A 24,925-nucleotide genomic window follows, 5' to 3' on the forward strand; every position below is an offset into this window, starting at 1 on the left:
TGTTCCCCATATGTTTATTTGTAAACACCACCATCCTCTCCTCTCAACTCCAAAGAACAAATAATCTTTTTTTTTTTTTTCTTTTGGGGGTTAATGCCTCCATTTTTGATCTGCATCCCAACTCCTATTTCTCCCCCACACAGAATGGGCCCCTTCCTGCAGGGCTGAGAACAGCTTAGTCTCTCTCTCCTTCATTTTCAAACTCTTGGACAGCATTGAATCTATCTGCCCAACAATTCTCTCTTGTATGAGAAATAATCTTCTCTTCACCTTATATCCACCTTAAATCGTTTCCTTATTTCTATGCTACCCTTCATATCTGGTTTCTTAAAGACTCATCTATAAACATAATATTCTACCCATTATACCCCTTAGACTTTTCAATACACTGTAGTTTGTCTTCCATTCCCGAAACGCCTCTGAAAATTTTTCTTCGTAAGGTGGGTAACTCCTTGGTCTCCATTCCTTATCTTCAGTGGTCTCCCTATAGTACTGAATCATGGGGGTCATTCCTTTCTTTCTTGACTTCCATGACACCACTACACCCTCCTTATCTTCCCAAATCTTTGATGATTTATGCAATATCCCATTCACAGGTAGTATTTCCTCTACCTAACAATAAAATAATAACTTTCCCCAGAACACCAACCTTGGCTTTCTTATCACTCGGCAGATTCTGGTGGGACAATGACACTACTCATCATGGTTTAACTGTCAGTAACTATTCCTGCTCAGATCTCTATCACCACCTTTCTAAATGTGTATCCTAAGTTCTACCCACTTAATTCACTTATTTTTAATTACTTTATGACTCCTCTGGGAGTTCCCTAGCACAAAAAACTCAACATTTCATTAAAAACATGATTTCCCCAAACCTGCTCATCTCTTAATTTTCCATTTATAGCTAATATTATCACAATCCAATTGGTCACTCATACTAAAAATGTCAGAATTATCTTAGACTCAGCCTTGTTCCTTACACTTCATCAGCTATCAGTTACTGATTCGTGAGAGGTCTTCCTTTTAAATCTTTCTCAGACATGACCCCTCAGCTCTCTGATTCCATTGCCTTAATTGAAGTCTCCACCAGTATCCTGCAAATGGTTTCTTAGACACCAGAGGCATTTTCTCCCATCCATCCTATGCTATCAATATATTTAAAAATTTAAATCGCATCATTTCTCCCTTGTTCAGTCCTTCAGTGAATACCTGTTGTCTTTGGGACAAATCTAATCTCTTTAGCTTTGCAAGTGAGACCCATCATCATCTGGCTCCTCTGTTGCTCTACCTGTACAACCTCATTTCCAACTTCTACCCTATATGTTCCCTGTAATACATCTAAGCGTATTGCTTGCACCTTTTTTCCACAAATATATACACAAAGTGGCTCTCACACACCAGTGCCTTCTCATATGTTGTTCTTTCTATCCAGAACGCATTCCCTCACCTGTGATATTCTAGTCTGCCTGGTGAAATTCTCATCATGCTCCCAAATCCTGCACTAATGTTACCATTTCTCTGATCATTTCCTCAAGCTTGTCTTCACCCTCATGTTAACAGAGAAGGAAAATTTCTATTTTTACTTTTAAAATAACTACAGACCTCCATCATCACACTTACCAATTGTTTTATATTTCACTATCTTGTCTGTTTCCCACCTTGAAGATAGTTACTTTCATTTTTTGAAAAATATATTTATCAGGTACCTGCTTTTCTCAGACACTGTTCTAGGCTCAGGGAATAAATCACTGAACAAGCAAAGGTTCCTTTCTAATGGAGCTTACATTCTAGTGTAAGAAGAAAGACAATTAACAATAAACATAATAAATATGTAAATTGTGTAATATGTTAAAAAGAACAGGGTAAAGGAAATCAAGAATGCCAGGGTTAACTAACACAACACTGTAAATCAACTATACTCCAATAAAAATTAATTTTAAAAAAATTGCCAGAGTTGAGGGAGAGGAGGAGGGTTGATTTCAGTTTTAAACAAGGTAGTCAGTGGTCACTGAGAAGGTGAGGTTTAAGCAAAGTCTTACAGAAAGTGAGAGTCAGTCATTCAGATATTGAGGGAAGAGCCAATAAAAGAGCACTAAGTTGGGAGTGGGTCTGTCTTGTCTGGGAGAAATAAGGAAGAAACAAGCTCTGCAAGTAAACAGAGGACTGGATCTTGTAGGACCCTGTAGCCTCTGCACGGGCTTTGGCTTAGACTGGGGTAAAATAGGAAGCCAGGGCAGGGTGTTTTGCAGAGGAGGGATATGACCTGGCTTATGTCCTAAAAAGATTTCTCTGGCTACAGTGTTGAGCACAGACTTTAGGGGCAAGGGTAGAATCAGGGAAACCAGTTAGGAGACTATTGCAGCAGCCCAGGTAGGAGGAATGAAAGAAAGCATGAAGAAAGGAAAAAAGGAAGAGGAATAGGGGTGGGAGGTAACTTGGAGAAAGCAAAAAAGTGTATAAAGAGCAGAAATAATAAAATGGAAAAAGAAAGAAATTAACAAACAAACAAAGCCTCCTTGTGCAAACTTTGAACCATTGGCTAACACATCAGGATGATATTCTATCAGCTTCAGACTCACCAGTGTGTTGTTTATTGGTCCGTTACTAATCTGAGAGTATTTTTTGCTGGCTGAGTTATCCACTGTAGGTGTGTCTGCTTCTTGAACAACAAAATCAGCCTCTGGGACAAGAGCCTAAAAGAAATTAGGATAAAGTTTGGTGGAAATCAGGCAACTGGCCTAAATATAGTGTCCTACTTCTCTCTTCAATCTCTCTTTGTCTTGTTTTCTTGTGAATCTGTGTTTGGGAGAAAATTCTATCTGCCTTTACTTCAAGAAAATGTTTGTGTTCTCTTAGCCTAGTAGGATGCTGAGAAATGGAGTGATTCAACGGTGACTCAAGGTATGACAGGAGAAGATGAAAAACAGGATGGTACAAATCTCATGTGGGAAGCCAATTGGTCTCCTGCTTTAAGAAAACTATCTTAATTGAAGCAATATTTTAAAATCATTGGAAATAACTTGTTTTAAAATTGTAAGTTGTACTATTTTAATAAGACAACTATTTTCTATGTACACTTTTCTATGTACACTTTCTTATAACATGTCAACTTGATTTTTAGCTATAGAAGAATAACTCTCCATGTTTCTATAGGTCTTTGTCTGTTTCCCATTTTCTACCTAGCAGGCATTTTATTACAATGTTGTTTTGCTCCGACAAACCTTGCTAGGATATTTAATAATTGCCCTTCCTGTGCTGGAAGTTGTTATATTGATCACTTTGAGAGATAATATTTACTTTCTGGTCTGTGTCTATTTGCTCAGTGCATTTCCAATGTAGTCACAGCAATTACCAGAGCTAATTCTTAAAAGCTGAGCAATCCCAGTCCTTGGTTCCTATCTATAGGTTTTCCTTCACTTTTTACAAATAATGATTTATGCAAAGTCGCCAAAACAGCTATTGCTTCAATGCAAGGTTTATTATCTCCAAGATGAACAGACAAGCCATTAAGCACTCATGGAAGGATTAGTGTAGAGAAAGATCACCACATTGTGATTTTCTGGTTACATGGTTCAATACAATGATGGTTCAAGGAAGTAAAAGCCAATTTTAGCACTGCCATTGTAGAGCTGTGTATATCTTCAATAAGCAGTTATAAAAGCTGTGACTGATAGGAATTTCCCTACCATAAAAGTTTCTTCCATCACATACCCACTAAGTGAGTCACATAGAAGAACTTCTAGGCAGTGTGATTGATTCCCCCAGTTTTATTTTCTGATATATTTCTTATATAGGAGCCAGGGCTATAGAGTAATAAGATAAATTCCACAAGAGCCTTGTTCAATTAGCATTATTACTTTATAGCCACATTTCATGTGTGGGTTTCTTAGTGTACAGCATATGTGTTTGTGAGTCTGTGATCATATCTGTTGTCCTGAGAATAGCTAAGACCTTTTTATCTACATTCCTAATGTGCATTAGAGTGGATGGGGCACATGGGTGGGTGACACAACTTAATCATTCCCTTATTAAAAAGACTCCAAATCTCCCATTTTCATAACTAATGAGAACCTACTGTATAGCACAGGGAATTCTACTCGGTACTCTGTGGTAACCTAAATGGGAAGGAAATCCAAAAAAGAGGGGTATTTGTATATGTATGCATGATTCACTTTGCTGTACAGCAGAAACTGACACAGCAGTCGAAAGCAACTATGCTCCAATTAAAAAAAACAAAAAAAAAAAAACTCCCATTTTCCTCAGAACAAAGCCCTATCAAGTTAGAGTGAGATTAAAGATCTCCTGTAGTCTGGCGCCAACCTCCCTCTTCCACCTAATTTCCTACTTCTTCACCCCACAAGCTCTCCACCTCAGTCATACTGGCCCAGCAGCTGGCCCATACTGGCCCTATCAGGACAGATGGATCTCCACCTTTCTACCTTTACTCACACTAGAATGCACCCCACTTCACCTTACTTTGTTCAGCTTTCCTAAAGCTGTAATGGCATACGATACAAATAATATTAATAACCACTGCAGCAATCACAAAAATAACAACAAAAATAGTCATTGTGATGGTGGTGGTGGTAGTATAGTAGAAGTAATAATAGAACTGATGTCTGTACAGTTGGTATAGTTTAGTAAAGAACACAGATTTAAGGCCAGATACCTGGGTTTTAACCACATTTCTCACAATACCAAATTGTGTGAGTTAAGGCAAATCATTTAATCTCTCTGAACTTTAGTATTCATATATTGAAAATGGGAATAATAATGCATGACCTCATGGGGTTGCTGTCAAGCTGAAATGAGTAGACACGTGTAAGTAGTGCTTAGAACAAATAGATGATCAATAAAATTAGCTCTGATTACAGAGCACTTTCCACGTATCAAGCAGTATACTAAGTGTTTTTTTATGTCTTATTTAATTTTCTCAACAACACTTGAGGTAGAACCAATTATTCTCTCCCCAGCTTACCAATGATCAAGTTTAGGCTCTGAGTTACTTCTGAGAGTAATTGAGTCAAGTTACTTAACCCAAATTCACAGAGTATGGGATTGGCTGGGCTGTAATTCAAATCCAGGCACCTAAACTCCAGAGCTTTGCTCTTAACCACTTTGATTTTACTTCTTTCAAGAGCCAGTAAAAATCTTGCTTCATCTGTTGAGATTTCCTTGACCACTAAATATTTCAATATTCTATAACTTTTATTGTTTAAACACCTGTTTGATAGTAACATTATTTGAGTGTTCATTAGGTATTAAGCATCTAACAAAACTGTATTAGCTCATTTGATTTGATATCTGTAATTTGATATTTCAAATCTCCTCTCTTATGTTGTCATGAAAATCATTTGTGTGTTATTTGAACAGCAGGCCTTGACTCCTATGTTCTTTTGTATATCCAGTGTACCACACAAAATATTCCTTAAACATAATAAGTGCTTTTCAGAAGCACTGCCATGGAGTGTTTTGGGTGATAATGGTAATGACGTTGATGATAGCTAAGTATATTATAAGCATATATAACAATTTAGTTTGAACATACAATATGTTAAGCAAGGCAATCAATTTAGAGGGGTTTGGAAGGATAAAATGAAAAGCATTTTGTTAGATGGCTCTACCACCAAACTAAAAGCTGGGATCCTTGGTTTCATTCCTCTGCTTTGTCACAATACTTTGTGTGATCTTGGGGGTGTCACCCGCTGCTATGTTTCTCATTTGAATTATCTGTAGAAATAAGTTAGCAAAATATTCAGCTGGTCAACCTCAAAGTGGTAGTAAGGTCCAAATAAGATAACGTATGTGAAGGAGTTCCCCAAACGTACAAAATGAACCCCTGACATGGATGAGGTTTCCATCTCAAGTGAGAGTTTCTTCATCCCGAATTGTGAACATCAGTATAACATATATTTTCTTCATAAAGTACATTCAATTTGCAACTACAAATTTTTAAGTTGCTTCTTTAAAGCCTTAATTACAATTACTGGGTGTGTAACAATAAAAGGAAAACAACACAGCTGCCTTGAGCTGTGATTCATGGGTAGTCGATCAGGTTCACTCTCCATTTAAAGGGTGCTCTAAGGACCAGCATCATTGGCACTCTTGGAGAAAAATGCAGAATCTCAGGCCCTTCTCTGGAACTAGAAAACCAGGATACGAATTTTCATAAAGTCCTTTGGTGATGTATGTGTAGAATAAAAGTAAGTCACTGCCATAAGTGCCCTAATTACCCTACACATTTGCCTTCAATGACAGCTGAGATGAATTCACACCAGAAAAAAAACAACAACAAGAGCTATTACTACATTTCAGGGATATCCAAGGTCACACCCAACATGTCAAAGCCACAAAGCTTAAGTCCCAGGATTCCCAAAGGTTGCAGGTAATGGACTAATGGACTAAATAACTAAAATGTACAGTCACTACCAATGACTGGAGCTATTCGAGTATCCTGTCTACCAAGTGATGCTGCTTGATGAAAGGGGCCAGTCTTAGATTCAAAGATTCTTCTGGGGATAACTCATCTATAAGGCATGTGAAGGAGAAGGAGCAATTAGCTGATGAATGCAGGATAAGTATTGGGTTGGCCAAAAAGTGCCTTTGGTTTTCAAGTAAAAATAAAGGACACATTTTTCATTTTCACCAGGAACTTTATTGAACAACGAAATCACCCTTTTGTTCCACTACCTTCTGTCATTTTTCAGGCAACTTCATAATTTTATCTTCCTAAAGCTTTTTATCTTTTTGAGCGAAGAACTGTTCCAGGTGTCTTTTACAGTCTTCCAGGGAATTGAAATTTTTTCCATTAAGAGAATTTTTTAAAGACCTAAATAAATGGAAATCTGAAGGTGCAATGTCTGGTGAGTGTGGTGGATGAATCAGAACTTCCCAGTGAAGCTGTAAGTTTTTGCCTGGTCATCAAAGAAACATGCGGTCTTGCATTACCCTGATGGAAGATTATGCATTTTCTGTTGACTAATTCTGGACGCTTTTCGTCAAGTGCTGCTTTCAGTTAGTCTAACTGGGAGCAGTACTTGTTGGAATTAATTGTTTGCTTTTCCAGAAGGAGCTCATAATAGAGGACTCCCTTCCAATCCCACCATATACACAACATCACCTTCTTTGGGTGAAGACCGGCCTTTGGTGTGGTTGTTGGCAGTTCATTTTGCTTGCCCCACGATCTCTTCCGTTCCACATTATTGTACAGTATCCACTTTTCATACCCTGTCACAATTTGTTTTAAAAACAGAACATTTTCATTACATTTAACTAGAGAATTGCATGTGGAAATACGGTCAAGAAGTTTTTTTTTCCTTAACTTATGTGGAAACCAGACATCAAAGCGATTCACATAACCAAACTGATGCAAATGATTTTCCGCGTTTGATTTGGATATTTTGAGTATTTCTGCTGTCTCCTGCATGACATAACATTGATTGGTCTCAATTAATGTCTCAATTTGATCGCTATCAACTTCAACTGGTCTACCCAACCGTGGAGCGTCATCCAGCGAGAAATCTCCAGCATGAAACTTTGCAAACCAACTTTGACATGTTCGATCAGTCACAGCACCTTCTCCATACACTGCACAAATCTTTTTTTTTTTTTTTTAACATTAAGCTTGGGTTTTTTCCTTTCTTGAAATAATAAAGCATAATATGCCAAAAAAGTTGCTTTTTTTCTTCCATCTTCAATATTAAAATATCTACACAAAAATTCACCAATTTCGATGTCTTTTTTAAAATGCACCCTGATATGACAGCTGTCACATACAATCAAACACAATTGTTTTGAAGGAAGTTAAAGACAATTAAGTACTACTAGAGCCATCTTACAGAAAAAAATGAATGAACCTTTTGGCCAACCCAATAGGTGGCCAATTTTCTCTTTGAAAAAAAAAAAAAGGTTTTTCCTAAATAAATGTCATGGCATGTCTTGATGAGTTACTGACCTACCATGCCCACAGGGGTTCAGCTTGTACACATCGATGGCCTTGGGGACTACTGTCCACACCTGTGCAATTTGAGTGAGTTAATGAAGTAAATTTTAATTCACTAAATAATTCACAAATTTTTGAGGCACAATTATTGTCAACAATCCCCTAATTCCCATATAATATTAGAGCATAAAGGCTCATTACCATTTTACCAAAGCAGAAATTATATTACTTCAATACTGTCCACTGAGAAACAGAGCACAGATCAAAAAACAATTTTAAATATTTTTCTTTATTCTCCATTCTACAAATTTAATTCATTTTCAAAGGAATATTTGAGGTCCCAATAGGTGCTTAAGGCTGGTTACGTCTACAGAAGCAGTGAAATGGACTAAAGAGGCGATTATCTGTGTAATTTGGGATAATTTGTTTCCACCTGCATTGTAATTGAGACAATAATGGGAATGAGAATTCCATAAGATCATGGATTTTATCTGTGTTGTTCTCCCAGTTTTCCTGAGAGTAAGGATTTTGTTCAGTTCTTCTATGCCCCAAGCTCAGAAAAGCAGGTACACAGTAGGTGATCAATAAATATTCTCTGAAAAAATAAATTCCAAAATTCCTTGAATCTCTAATTTTATTATGGAAAAATCTAATATTTGGTGATATATCATAATACCTCACAAGATCTTCATAGGTGAAAAATGCAGGCAACTGACTGATATTTTCCATGTACTCACCATTTATAATTGTCCTTTTATTTCATTGGATTTTCTGATTATTAGACAAAATATATTCCATCTATCAAGAATTTAATATCATGAGGGACATCATGAAATAATTAAAAGAATACAGATAATGAAATTAGATCTTGGTGTGACTTCTAACTCTGACACTTACCAGGTGCAAAACCTTGGACAAGTTATTCACCCTCTAACTTTCTAATTATTAAAAAATAGGGAGGATAATGTTTTCTTACAAGAATATAGAACTTTAGTGTGATAACATCACTGAAAGCACTTAACCTGGCATTAAAATATATCAGTTATTATCACTAATGTTAAAGTTATTTGTGTAAACATAACTTGGATGACAGGTCAATGAGCGTATACCCCTAGTCAGAGAATATGGTACAAATTAGAAAGGATTACAACTGGAGAAAAAGGCAGTGAAAATTATTCAAGATGGGCAAGGAGAAAGGATTTTACTTAAAGCCGTAGTTATCTTTCCACCTGAAAGACTTGCTTTGATATTTTCTCCTTGCCCACCTTGAATAATTTTCACTGCATTTTCTGCTGAACTTTGTTTGTGGCATTTTGACACAGATACAGATTTGAGGGAAAAATCAATCTCAGGAGAAGGTCTTTATGATACTAAACTTTTCTACAAAATTCTACAAAATAAAGGCTATTTGCACTTGAAATAAAGATCATAGTTATGTCTGGAGCTTAACCTTTCTGGCTGCTCAATATTATCATAACCTGGGGGAAATTGTAGACTGTCTATAACCATCAGACTTTCAGCAAAATGTGAGTTCATTCACTCATTGATTCATTCATTCGTCCATTCATCCGGCAAACATATATTAAGCATTTACTACATTCCTACCTCTGTGCTGAGAGCTGGGGGTGGAGAGATTATTGAGACTTCCTCCTCTCTCCAAACAGCTGACTAGACAACTAACCTGTTTTGATACACAGTTACACTTCTTACACTAGAGTAAGCATAGATACCTGTGAAAACACAAAGGGAAGTCCCCTAAACCAGAATGAATCTGTCCCAACTGTGAATATGGGTTTTTTAGTGGGCTATTCCTAACCCACATTTAAGAACAATCCTGATTCCTCAGGACATCAATGAGGAAGAGCGATTTAAGGAGACTTTGTTTTGTGAGCACCACAGTGTTGGACAGTGACTTGAGGAGGCAAAAAGGAGGTGATTCCACCAGTGAAGTTGCAACACGTCAGGGTCCCATGTTCTGTACCCCCATCTCCCGTTGCCATACTTCTAGGCATCCATCATAGAAGGGACTTTAAGATACTTAACCACCAATCCCACTCCAGTTATAGATGAATAAGTCTCTAAATAATTGATTGGTTAAGGTCACAGAGCCATTCAGTGGGGGAAGAAAGTTATAAGCCCCTGAGTCTCTGGGGTCTCTGATAAATATCCTACTCCCAGACTTATGGAACCCATGGCCCCACCTTCCTGGCTCACCAGAGCCTTTGAAGAGAAGGTTGACTTCTCGTCACTCTGGGATCCACACTGAACACATGACTTTCCTCTCACAACCCCCTCCCCACCAATCTGGTTATTTAAGAAGTTCCACTTTTTTTTTTTACATTGTGTAATTATACCAAGAAAAGGGCATTGTAGTCAATGGGCTCACATAGACATTCCCCCACCCAACTATAAACATAAACTCTTTGAAGAGAGTATAGATTCTCTTACTTTTTTTTTCATCTCCAGTACCTATCCTAGCTCAGTAAATGTTGAATCAACAAATGCTTTCATCTACATTTGGTTACTGATTCCTTCAGTCCCCTGAATTCACCCTCGAAAATTCTAGAACAACCCCTTCCACAAAATTTCACACAACTTGGTTTGAACTCTCTCTACTGGTGAATCCAGTAAAAATCCCTACGACTACTGATCTAGCTTACAACATTCACTGAGAAAAACAGAACGCTACCATGCAGAAAAAAGTCTAAAATGGACAGCATTTCCTGAGGGAGTATTATACATCATCTTTAAGAGATCATTGCTTTGTGCAAGGAAACACTATAAAGAAGAGTGAACCTTATCATCAGTTTCACTGTAGTTGAGTCTGGGAGTAAAGAGCAAGAGATTGAGAAAACTCCTGGGTGGAGATAGGAAGACTAATGAACTAGAAGATATCTAGGGTGTGTGATCCTTAATTGTACATTTCATCGCTTTTACTATTTTCTATTACAACTTTATAGGTGGCTAGCTGTATTTTCCAAGAGCCAATACTTGGCAGTAAGAATTTGTTGAAGAAAATAAAAAGAAACTCTCAAATTCTTTAGAAACTTTTTTCCCTTTAATAGATTTTCACCTTTCTCCCCTGAAGCAGCAATTCTTTCAAAAACAAGCACACTACATTTATTTCAGAAATGCATAAGGAACTTTTTAATATCTCACACTCATTTTCTCCTTACCTTCTTAAGAATTTGTCTTCCTTATATTTCAATATAAGGCAATATCATGAGTCATAAGATTGATATCTAATTATTACAAGTGAAATAATTGGAAGTAATGGAAATTTATTTCTCTCTCAGAGTGTTGAGGAAATTCAAGTATTTTCTAGTTGATAAACAGTTATTGGCTTTGAACTGTGCAGAATTTGGTGGGTCTTAATCCCATTCAAGAAGTTCTCAGTTACATGAGGCCAACTGAAGTACAAAAGCTCATATAGACCAAATTCACTCCTACAAACTTAAGTGGAAAAGAAAACAAAATGGAAGGTCATAAACATTTATTTAGTGCTCAATATGCATGAGAGATTCTCATAAACGTATCTCATATTTATGTCAGTTTATCTTCATGGAAACCCAGTGAGGTTTCCTTTGGTTTACAAAAGAGTGAATAGGCTTAGAAAGTCTAGGTAACTTGCCTAAGGTCACACAGACAATAAGTAAGAGAGCCAGGATAATAATTCAGGTCTGTTAATCATTGAAGAAGAGAATGGAATGGTGGTTGCCAGGGGTTAGGGGGAGAGGGAAAGGAGAGGTATTGTTCAAAGGATATGAAGTTTCCATTATACAAGATGAATAAGTCCTAGAGACCTACTGTATATCATGGTGCCTACTATTAACAATACTACATTGTATACTTAAAATTTTGCTAAGAGGGTAAATCTTATGTTGTGTTCTTATCACAAAAATATTAATAATAATGTATAGAAGGGTGGAAGAAAACTTTTGGAGGTAATGAATAGGTCTATGGCATAAATCATGATTATGATTTCATGGGTGCACACTTACCTTCAAAGGCATCAAGTTGTATACATTAAATATGTACAGCTTTTTGTATGTCAGTCATACCTCAATAAGGTATTTTTTTTAAGTATGACAATTCTAATCTTCTCACTAAATACTTTTTGTTTGCAAATGTTATTTTTCCTTAAAAAATGTTATTTCTGTAAACAAGCCAGAAAACAAAAGCCCTTAACGTTTAAGTTGATTAAAAAAAAAATAGTATGACACATAAAGTAAATGTGTTATCAATGACCTCTCATAAATCCAAATTAGAAATAATGGGTACTGTAGAAATAATGTCTGCTCATCCTTTCTTGCTCAATGGAAAATTTCCCCTGAAGTTTCTGGCAGGTGCTTATAATTTGGTCTTCTTTCTATAGATAATATGCACACTGAAGTATTTTATGTCAAAAAAAAAAAAAGAATTCAAGTCTGTTGGACTCTAACACCTCCTGATAGTGGTTAAAGAAGAGCTAAAATGAATTTTTGGTGTCCCCTCTTTTCCAGTCCTTTTAGTGATAGGAACAGTGAGGACCAGAAGATCTTAAAACTTGTCAGTTTGTGTCAGATCTAGAGGAGACACATTCTGATAAAGTCTCTGTTTAGAGCATAGATGACCCTTTGTTTAGAGCATAGATGACCCTTTGCTTCACTTATCTGGTATTTCAGCTGAAGTACTTTGAAGATGGGAATCATCTCAGAAAGTGATCTAATTCTGTTTCAGCCAGCACCAGCTGTGTCCACATATGGTGACTGAATTGAACTTAGACTTTAAATAGAGTCAAGTCGGTGAGCAGAACTGCCCAAATGATCCATTGCACCAGTAAACACAGCAGCAAGATGTACCCTAGCTCAAGTGGTCAACACCATCCTTTAGTCCTATTCTTATTTTGAGGAGATAGTGTATCATTATACTATTTTAGAACATACATTTAAAAATATACACTCTGGTCACTGAGAAAAATTTTCCTTCTGAGATTCTATTTGAAAAGTGTGCTGAACCTTCCCAGAACTTCTGAATAAGTAATAAAAATAAAATTGTTTCTCACATATATAAATAAATGTGTTATATTCTCTGGCATTGCTGTCTCATTTGAACCTCACAACCACCCATTAGATGAGGAAAATTGAGACTCAGAGAAGTTAAATGACTCATCCTGCAAAGTCCAATCTTTTGAGTCTAAGTCTAGGACTCTTTCCACTGAGCCTGCTGCCAACTAGAAAATTACAACTGGACACTTAAGGCCCTCACACACTTTCCCATAGCTCACGTCCAGACAGGACCTCTTTAGTCTACCACTCCTTTGTCAATTCTGACAAGGCTGAGGAAGGAGAATGAGAGGGCAAGAGGGTTGGCATCAGGAAGAAAACTCTACCCTTTGCTTCTTCCTTTGCAGACCAAGTTCTTAAGGAGAAACTTAAGGATAGATCAAATCTCACTTCTCTAAGCTTTCCTGACACTATAAACCTGTCCTTCCTAGCCGTGTCATGATTATAATTTTACATCTCTATTGCTGTGATTTACAGATTAATGTCAGCCTTCTCTCCTGGATTACAGCATCCATCAGAGTAGAGACAAGGGGTGGCCCATCATTGTTTCTCTAGTGCCTATCATAATATCTGGTATATAGCAGATGTCTACAAATATATGTTTACATGCTCAGTGAATGAATAAATGAAGGAATGAGCCAAGAGAATATGGAAGAAGAAAAAGATATGCATCCTAGGATCAGATGCAGAGATAATTGGGGAATTTTCAATTATACAATATGTTGAAGCTTACCTGAATGAATGCAATGAGATATTTTAATTTTAGTCATTATTGTTATTATTATATTAGCATTTTGATATTATTTTATGGGTCTTTTTGGCTTTTTTGGGGGGAGGTGGAGCAGAGAGTAGATTAAGGAAGATTTGAGGTAAGTAGAGAAAGAAATAAATAGGGAAATTATTTGATGTAATATTTCTGGTTTTCTGCCCTAATAAACCAATAGTTAGGTTGTCAATACAATGAAGCATTATTCAAGGACTGCATTTCTTACCATTTACCAAGAACAAAAAATCCAAATAGAGTATATTTCTAATTTACTCTTTGAATCCTTTAACTAACATAAGACTTTGAACTCTGAAAGAATTTCCACCATCCAATTCATGTTCATCATCAGGCCCTATACTCAGTTTTTAAACATTTCATTCTCAATGCTATTGTATTACAGTTCACAACAGAAATGCTTATTCCCCCAAACACCTGTTTTTGCTCAAACAAAACAAAAACCATCAATACAGTTCAAGTGTGGTAAATGCTATCTACAATCCCCATTATTTTCATTGGGAAATAATAACAATTCCTGAACCTGAGAATTGAATACTCCATTCAACTTCTGTAAAGATTTTCATCAGCAAAACCCAGAGCACTCAAGTATACAATGATGAGATTAGAGTCTGCTAAAACTATTGCATTGTTGGAGCTTTCAGATAGTGCTCATTTGACAATCTCTATGTTTTAAACCTAATGAAGTATGGCCAGCATATATGCAAATTAAACTGTGTTGAGAAATACTGCATTGTCCATATCATCAGAAACCCTCATGTGGAAATGGATCATTTCTGTGGCTTGGGGTAGCTAATTATTCCTGGAAAAGGGAGGGGTGGTAGTCAGAGAAGGAAGTGCAGGGGGAAAAATGGGGCACCTGGAAAAAGCAGAGAGTCAACAGAGATAAAAGGGGGCACTTGACTGCTGAGATGGAGAGATAGAAAAGCCAAAGTCGCCCCAGCTTGTCTCCCAGCTGTAAAATCAGCCCAGGATCAGATGAAAAACATCATTAATTTCAATGTAATTAAATATCATTAATAAGATGCTCTGGAGTGTGTGCTGCTTAGAGATAATGGAAGCCTGTGGGCATGACCTATGGGAAGGCTATATCTCAGGATCACACCGACTCTGGGGTTCCATGCAGAGCTAGGAAAGTAAAAGTTGTGCAGTTAGTTAACTTTGTTTATTGACGTCACAGCTCTTTCAACAACACTGCCTCTAATGAAAGAAATCAGAGAAGATGGTTCATGGCAGCCATAAAATTTATCTTCATCAAATCAGTAGAAAGAATTGCATTTCCTAAAGCCAACCAGGCAAACATTTCACCTTAACGAAAACCCCTATGGATAAGTACGTGGTAGGAATGCCTTTATAAGTGGAAGAACATCTTACAGGGGTTTCAGTTCTACACTTCGCTTATAAAATCACATATAACCAAAACAGTTCTGGGTTGCACTGGCTTGGTGAGATGCTAACACATGCCTGTGAGAGGTTTTGATGGCTGTGAAGTTGCCCCTCTTCCTCCATGAGTGTGAGACTCAATTATGACTCCCTTGAGCTGGAGAGCAATGCACATCACAAAAGCACAGCCTGGGAGAACAGGAGGAGTGACATTCCATGTTGAATTTTATTTTCTTTCTAATTTTCTCCCTCCCTTCCTTCCTGTCTCCATAAATAAATAAATTCAGGAAAATGAAATGAATATCTGATGCTATTACACTATAGTCTTCCCTCTGTCTGAAAGATCATTTCTCTCACCTGTGTTCTCACACTTCACTCTTTATACAGCCCATTCATACCCAATACAACATTTGAGACTCCACTCAATACCCCTGACTCTCCAAGTCTAATTTACTTGGCCCTCTTCTGTGTTCTTGGAATCCTGTGTGCCCCTCTATGCGATCGCTTATCATGTCTAGAGTAATAATTGGTTTACATAGCTCCATCTGCACTAGACTAGGAGTTCAGCTGTCTGTGTCATATGTCTCTTTGTATCATTAACATTGAAAACAGTGCATGGCATCTGGGAGTTATTCAGCAAATAAGGAAGGGAGGAAGAAGTGAAAGAAGAAAGAATGAGAGATCTGTGTGACTTGAGCAATTTTTCACCCCAAGGGGCATCAATTTCCTTATCTGGAAAGTGATGGGGTGGCTAGTTCCAATTTTGGAAATCAGTATTCTATGTTTCTAGACTTGGAACAACCTCACTGAGACCTAACATCAAGCCAAAAAGAAGCAATTAAAGGAAATACTTTAGATAAGAAATAGGCTTTAAAAATAATCCAATCAGCAGAATGCATCTCAAAATATGTGCACAGCTCTGAGCCACTATCTTAAACAGTTGGGAAGTAGCATGTTCAGCAGTGAAAAAATATCTAGGGACTTGGCCAGTATGAACCCACAGATGTTCCTGTTGAACTCAGCTGATGAGTTTCCTTCAAAGCCATTAACCAGAGTCCTTAGTTCACCTCCAGGGCACAGCCCACTCAGGCCCTGCACCTTTGGCTTATAAAAAAAGAGAAGGAAGGAAGGAAGGAAGGAAGGAAGGAAGGAAGGAAGGAAGAAAGAAAGAAAGAAAGAAAGAAAGAAAGAAAGAAAGAAAGAAAGAAAGGAATAAAAAGAGAAAAAGAGAAAGGTATCTCCTAACAGAGAGTACAACTTGTATCATGTGTTCCAAGAGTTGATGACCTCTCTCTTTCTAAAGAATAGTTATCATTTGAAGTAAGAGTGCCAAAAAAAAATAGATTTATTCATTATTTTATGGTTACTCCTCACTTATCATTCCTCCCTCCAGGCCAGAATGCCCTACCACTATCCACAGGCAGCAGGTGTAGAAATTGGAAAAGGCATAAGTTTTCTTATCAAGGAATTTTTAATTGTGCATAGGGAGTTTGGGAATGTGTGAAGAAGAAATTAATTTGTTGAGTGTTGACTCTGCAGCAAAAGCTTTATATACAATATCTCATTAATTTTAAGCTTCACAAGATCCCTTAGAGGTACTATCATCATTTTACAAGGAGGAGGAAAGGGAAGAAAAGGGGTTTCAAACTACGTTGCTTAAGTCATCCAGTAAAAAAGTGACAAAACAAGAATTTGAGCCTCAGCCATGGAGAGTGCAAAGCCACCAAAATTCCTCCTGACCTAAAACCTACCTGTTCAATCACTGCTTCCCTAGTTACTCCAAATCGTCCACCTGGGTGCCAAGGGTTATAAGTGAGTGGAGTGATACACTCAGATCTCAGAGAAGCCTAGTGGGACCTAGGGAAGCATGAGTCCCTGGGCCCATTCTTCCATCACAAGTGGCTTCATCTGTTTAACCCAGTGCTCCAAATGAAAGAGGAGGGAAGAGGTCAGGGCACAAGCTTTGAAAGAATGACACAGCCTAAGGACATGACATAAACTCATTAGAACCAAATGGGTCCAAGATGGTGGACAAGTCGACTTCCACTAGACCTTGAGCCTCAGTATATGCTCACTTTAATACATTAGCAAGCTAAGCAACACACCCACAGGTGCCATTACAGTTCCAAGGCTGACCATAAGGATCAAAAAGTGGGCAGTGGCCCAATTCCTGGAAATCCCTGCACCTTCCCGAAATAGCTGGAATACTGCTCCCACTCATTAGCCTATGAAATTACCCACCCCTATTAAAACTGACAACCCCATACCCTGGTGCCACTCTCGCCTTCTGAGATGACCCACACTCTGTCTGTGGGGTGTATTTCTTTCTAAATAAATCCACTTCTTACCTATCACTTTGTCTCTCACTGAATTCTTTCTGCAATGAGACATCAAGAACCTGAGCTTTGGTCAGAGACCTTCAAGATGGCAGAGGAGTAAGATGTGGAGATCATCTTTCTCCCCATAAATACATCAAAAATACATCTATATGCGGAACAACTCCTACAGAACACCTACTGAATGCAGGCAGAAGACATCAGACTTCCCAAAAGGCAAGAAAATCCCCACGTACCTGGGTAGGGCAAAAGAAAATAGAAAAAACAGAGATAAAAGAATAAGGACAGGACGCACACCTCTGGGAGGGAGCTGTGAAGGAGGAAAAGTTTTCACACACTAAGGAGCCCCTTCACTGGCGAAGACAGGGGGTGGGCGGGGGGAAGCTTCAGAGCCATGAAGGAGAGTGCAGCAACAGGGATGCAGAGGGCAAAAGCGGAAAGATTCCCACACAAAGTGCCAACAAGCAGGCACCAGCCTGAGAGGCTTGTCTGCTCACCCACTGGGGAAGGTGGGGGCTGGGAGCTGAGGCTCAGGATTCGGAGGTCAGACCCTAGGGAGAAGACTGGGGTTGGCTGCGTGAAGACAACCTGAAGGGGGCTAGTGTGCCACAGCTAGATGGGAGGGAGTCCGAGAAAAAGTCTGGACCTGCTGGGGAGGCAAGAGAACTTTGTTTTGGGGTGCACAAGGAGAGGGAATTCCTTCCCAGTGTGCCCACAGAAGACAGAGCACCACCAAACGAGCTCAAGAGATGGGCATGAACTGCTAACGCTGCTGCCGCTGCCACCAAGAATCATGTGTGCAAGCGCTGGTCACTATCCACAACCTCTGGGAGCCTCTGCAGCCCGCCACTGCCAGGGTCCCATGATCCAGGGACAAGTTCCCCAGGAAAACACACAGCACGCCTCAGACTGTCCTAACGTCATGCTGGCCTCTGCCGCCTCAGGCTCAGCCCACATTCCAATTATGACTACCGTACCCCTCCCTCACCCTGGTCTGAGTGAGAAAGAGAGCCCTAATCATCCGCTGCTTTAACCCCCTCCTGTCTGAGCAGGGAACAGACTCCTAAGGGTGGCGTACACACAGAAGTGGGGCAAAAACCAAAGCTAAACACCAGGAGCTGTGCAAACAAAGAAGAGAAAGGGAATTTTTTCCGTGCAGCCTCAGGAGCAGCAGATTAAATCCACACAATCAACTTGATAAACCTTGCATCTGAAGAATACCTGAATAGACAACGAATGTTCCCAAAATTGAGGCGGTGGACTTTGGGAGCAACTGTACGCTTGGGGTTTGCTTTCTGTGTCTAATTTGTTTCTGGTTTTATGTTTATCTTAGTTTAGTATTTAGAGCTTATTATCATTGGTGGATTTGTTTACTGGTTTGGTTGCTCTCTTCCCTTCTTTTTTAATATATATATTTTTTGTTTTGTTTTGTTTTTCTCTTTTTGTGTGTAAGTGTATGCTTCTTTGTGTGATTTTATCTCTGTAGGTTTGCTTTTATCATTTGTCCTAGGGTTCTGTATGTTCATTTTTATTTTTTGGTTATATTTTTTTCTCCTCTCTTCCTTTTCTTCTGAGCCATGTAGCTGCCAGGGTCTTGGTGCTCCGGCGAGGTGTCCGGCCTGAGCCTTCAAGGTGGGAAGGCTGAGACCAGGACATTGGACCACCAGAAACAACCCAGCCCCACGTGATATCAATCAGCGAGAGATCTCCCAGAGATCTTTGTCTTAACACTAAGACCCAGCTCCACCCAACAACCAGCAAGCTCCAGTGCTGGATGCCCCATGCCAAACAACTAGCAAGAGAGAAACACAACACCACCCATTAGCAGAGAGGCTGCCTAAAGTCATATTAAGTTCACAGACACCCCAAAACACACCAACAGACGTGGCCCTGCCCACCAAAGGACAAGATACAGCCCCACCCATCACAGCACAAGCACCAGCCCCCTCCACCAGAAAGCCTACACAAGCCACTGAAGCAACCTCAACCACTGGGGGCAGACACCAAAAATAACAGGAACTATGAACCTGCAACCTGCAAAAAGGAGATCCCAAACACAGTAAGTTAAGAAAAATGAGAAGACAGAGAAATATGCAGCAGATGAAGGAACAAGGTAAAAACCCACCAGACCAAACAAATGAAGAGGAAATAGGCAGTTTACCTGAAAAAGAATTCAGAGTAATGATTGTAAAGGTGATCCAAAATCCCAGAAATAGAATGGAGAAAATACAAGAAACGTTTAACAAGGACCTAGAAGAACTAAAGAGCAAACAAACAATGATGGACAACACAATAAATGAAATTAAAAGTACTCGAGAAGGAATCAATAGCAGAATAACTGAGGCAGAAGAACACATAAGTGACCTGGAAGATAAAATAGTGTAAATAACTGCCACAGAGCAGAATAAAGAAAAAAGAATGAAAAGAATTGAGGACAGTCTCAGAGACCCCTGGAACAACATTAAATGCACCAAAACTTGGATTATAGGGGTCCCAGAAGAAGAAGAGAAAAAGGAAAGGGTCTGAGAAAATATTTGAAGAGATTATAGTTGAAAAGTTCCCTAACATGAGAAAGGAAATAGTTAATCAAGTCCAGGGAGCATAGAGAGTCCCATACAGGATAAATCCAAGGAGAAACACACCAAGACACATATGAATCAAACTATCAAAAATTAAATACAAAGAAAAAATATTAAAAGCAGCAAAGGAAAAACAACAAATAACACACAAGTGAATCCCCATAAGGTTAACAGCTGATCTTTCAGCAGAAACTCTGCAAGCCAGAAGGGAGTGACAGGACATATTTAAACTGATGAAAGGGAAAAACCTACAACCAAGATTACTCTACCCAGCAAGGATCTCATTCAGATTCAACAGAGAAATTAAAACCTTTACAGACAAGCAAAAATTAAGAGAATTCAGCACCACCAAACCAGCTTTACAACAAATTCTAAAGGAACTTGTCTAGGCAGGAAACACAAGAGAAAGAAAAGACCTACAATAACAAACCCAACACAATTAAGAAAACAGTAATAGGAACATACATATTGATAATTACCTTAAATGTAAATGGATTAAATGCTCCAACCAAAACACATAGACTGGCTGAATGGATACAAAAACAAAACCTGAATATATGCTGTCTACAAGAGACCCACTTCAGACCTAGGGACACTTACAGACTGAAAGTGAGGGGATGGAAAAAGGTATTCCATGCAAATAAAAAAAAAAAGAAAGCTGGAGTAGCAATTCTCATATCAGACAAAATAGACTTTAAAATAAAGACTATTACAGGACACAAAGAAGGACACAACATAATGATCAAGGGATCAATCCAAAGAGAAGATAAAACAATTGTAAATATTTATGCACCAAACATAGGAGCACCTCAAGACATAAGGCAAATACTAACAGCCAAAAAAAGAGGAAATCAACAGTAACACAATAATAGCAGGGAACTTTAACACCCCACTTTCACCAATGGACAGACCATTCAAAATGAAAATAAATAAGGACACATGCTTTAAAAGATACAATGGAACAGATAGATTTAATTGATATTTATAGGAAATTCCATCCAAAAACAACAAAATATACTTTCTTCTCAAGTGCTCATGGAACATTCACCAGGATAGATCATATCTCAGGTCACAAATCAAGCCTTGGTAAATTTAAGAAAATTGAAATCATATCAAGTATCTTTTCCAAACACAGCTCTATGAGACTAGACATCAATAACAGGAAAACAACAGTAAAAAATACAAACACATGGAGGCTAAACAATACACTACTAAATAACAAAGAGATCACTGAAGAAATCAAAGAAGAAATCAAAAATCCTAGAAACAAATGGCAATGAAAACACGATGAGCCAAAACCTATGGGATGGAGCAAAAGCAGTTCTAAGTGGGAAGTTAGTTTATAGCAATACAATCCTACCTCAAGAAAAAAGAAAAAGCTCAAATAAACAACCTAACCTGACACGTAAAGCAATTAGAGAAAGAAGAACAAAAAAAACAAAAACAAAACCAAAGTTAGCAGAAGGAAAGAAATCATAAAGATCAGATCAGAAATAAATGAAAAAGAAATGAAGAAAACAATAGCAAAGATCAATAAAATTAAAAGCTGGTTCTTTGAGAAAATAAACAAAATTGATAAACCATTAGCCAGACTCATCAAGAAAAAAAGGGAGAAGACTCAAATCAACAAAATTAGAAATGAAAAACTAGAAGTAACAACTGACACTGCAGAAATACAAAGGATCATGAGAGACGACTACAAGCAACTATATGCCTATAAAATGGACAACCTGGAAGAAATGGACAAATTCTTAGAAAAACACAAACTTCCAAGACTGAACCAGGAAGAAATAGAATATATGAACAGACCAATCACAAGCACTGAAATTGAAACAGTGATTAAAAATCTTCCAACAAACAAAAGCCCAGGACCAGATGGCTTCACAGGTGAATTCTATCAAACATTTAGAGAAGAGCTAACACCTATCCTTCTCAAACTATTCCAAAATATAGCAGAGGGAGGAACACTCCCAAACTCATTCTAAGAGACCACCTTCACCCTGATACCAAAACCAGAAGAAGATGTCACAAAAAAAAGAAAACTTTCAACAAAATTCAACACCCATTTATGATAAAAACTCTCCAGAAAGTAGGCATAGAGGGAACTTATATCAACATAATAAAGGCCATATATGACAAACCCACAGCCAACATTGTTCTCACTGGTGAAAAACTGAAACCATTTCCTCTAAAATCAGGAACAAGACAAGGATTCCCACTCTCACCACTATTATTCAACATAGTTTTGGAAGTTTTAGGCATGGCAATCAGAGAAGAAAAAGAAAAGGAATCCAAATCAAAAAACAAGTAAAACTGTCACTGTTTGCAATGAAATGATACTATGCATACAGAATCCTAAAGATGCTACCAGAAAACTACTAGAGCTAATCAATGAATTTGGTAAAGTAGCAGGATACAGAATTAATGCACAGAAATCTCTTGCATTCCTATGCATTAATGATGAAAAATATGAAAGAGAAATTAAGGAAACAATACCATTTACCACTGCAACAAAAAGAATAAAATACCTAGGAATAAACCTACCTAAGGAGACAAAAGACCTGTATGCTCAAACTATAAGACACTGATGAAAGAAATTAAAGACGATACAAACAGAGGGAGAGATATACCATGTTCTTGGATTGGAAGAATCAACATTGTGAAAATGACTATACTACTGAAAGCAATCTACAGATTCGTTCCAATCCCTATCAAGCTACCAATGGCATTTTTCACAGAATTAGAACAAAAAATTTTACATGTTGTATGGAGACACGAAAGACCCTGAATAGCCAAAGCAACCTTGAGAAAGAAAAGTGGAGCTGGAGGAATCAGGTTCCCTGACTTCAGACTATACTACACAGCTACAGTAATCAGGACAGTATGGTACTGGCACAAAAACAGAAGTATAGATCAATTGAACAGGATAGAAAGTTGAGAGATAAACCCATGCACCTATGGTCAAGTAATCTATGACAAAGGAGGCAAGGATATACAATGGAGGAAAGACAGTCTCTTCAATAAGTGGTGCTGGGAAAACTGGGCAGCCACTTGTAAAAGAATGAAATTAGAACACTCCCTAACACCATACACAAAAATAAACTCAAAATGGATTAAAGACCTAAATGTAAGACCAGACACTATAAAATTCTTAGAGGAAAACATAGGCAGAACACTCTATGATATAAATCACAGCAAGATCCTTTTTGACCCACCTCCTAGAGTAATGGAAGTAAAAACAAAAATAAACAAATGGGACCTAATGAAGCTTAAAAGCTTTTGCACAGCAAAGGAAACCATAAACACGACAAAAAGACAGCCCTCAAAATGGAGAAAATATGTGCAAACAAAGCAACTGACAAAGGATTAATCTCCAAAATATACAAGCAGTGCATGCAACTCAATATCAAAAAAACAAACATCTCAATCCAAAAATGCACAGAAGATCTAAATAGACATTTCTCCAAAGAAGATATACAGATTGCCAACAAACACATGAAAGGATGCTCAATATCACTAATCATTAGAGAAATGCAAATCAAGACTACAATGAGGTATCACCTCACATCAGTCAGAATGGCCATCATCGAAAGATCTACAAACAATAAATTGCTGGGGAAAAGGGAATCCTCTTGTACTGTTGGCGGGAATGTAAACTGAGACAGTCACTGTGGAGAACAGTATGGAAGTTCCTTTAAAAACTAAAAATAAAACTACCATATGATCCAGCAATCCCACTACTGGGCATATACCCTGAGTAAACCATAATTCAAAAAGAGTCATGTACCTCAATGTTCATTGTAGCACTATTTATAATAGGCAGGAGATGGAAGCAACCTAGGTGTCCTTCGACAGATGAATGGATAAAGAAGATGTGGCCCATATATACAATGGAACATTACTCAGCCATAAAAAGGAACGAAACTGAGTTATTTGTAGTGAGGTGGATGGACCTAGAGACTGTCATCCAGAGTGAAGTAAGTCAGAAAGGGAAAAACAAATACCGTATGCTAACATATATATGGAATAAAAAAAAAAAAAGTGGTTCTGATGAACCTAGGGGCAGGACAGGAATAAAGACACAGACATAGAGAATGGACTTGAGTACACGGGAAGGGGGAAGGGTAAGCTGGGATGTAGTGACAGAGTAGCATTGACATATATACACTACCAAATGTAAAACAGATAGCTAGTGAGAGGCAGCTGCATAGCACAGGGAGATCGTCTCAGTGCTTTGTGACCACCTAGAGGGGTGGGATAGGGAGGGTGGGAGGGATATGGGGATATATGTATACATATAGCTGATTCACTTTGTTATACAGCAGAAACTAACACTACATTGTAAAGCAATTATGCTCCAATAAAGATGTTAAAAAAGGAAAAAAAAAAAAAAAAAGAAAAGAAAAGAACCTGAGCTTCATTAACTCCTGAAACCAAGTGTGTGATCTCATTTGAAAGAACGTGGGTTTTGGCCGGGTTCGAGTCCCTGTCACGTGTGTTGGAGTACCAATCTCAGTTTTGGCTGGGTTCAAGTCCCAGCCGCGTGGGTTGGAGTCCCAGCACATGGGTTCAAGTACCAATCTGAGGTGCGTGGTTCACAGACATGTAAGGCATATATGTGCCATGATGTGAAAAATTTGGGGAAACACTGCTGTAGCCTCATCTTCTGTCACCCTACTCATGTGATGCTCCAGGCACATGAAGTAATATAAAAAACACTTTATAAATGTATGTTTATATCATGCCTATGTGGATTTACTCCTTGGTGTATCCACTATACTGGATTCCTTCCACTTCTTCTCTACCTGGTAAATCCCTACTTCAAGAGCAGTTGAAATTTGACTTCAAAAAGAGAAATT

At 38.1% G+C, this 24,925-nt stretch overlaps 1 long non-coding RNA gene across 11 annotated transcripts in view; it reads right to left on the minus strand.

The window, feature by feature from the left end:
- LOC130708275 (uncharacterized) overlaps positions 1-24,925 on the minus strand; it is a 234,481-nt gene that overhangs the window by 197,592 nt on the left and 11,964 nt on the right. For all 11 annotated transcript variants that reach the window (XR_009008453.1, XR_009008447.1, XR_009008450.1 and 8 more), the window contains exon 2: positions 2,580-2,693. This is a non-coding gene — a long non-coding RNA (uncharacterized LOC130708275). The remainder of the gene's footprint in view (positions 1-2,579; positions 2,694-24,925) is intronic.

Source organism: Balaenoptera acutorostrata, chromosome 5 (genome assembly GCF_949987535.1).
Source record: "Balaenoptera acutorostrata chromosome 5, mBalAcu1.1, whole genome shotgun sequence".
NCBI classification, from domain to species: Eukaryota; Metazoa; Chordata; class Mammalia; order Artiodactyla; family Balaenopteridae; genus Balaenoptera; species Balaenoptera acutorostrata.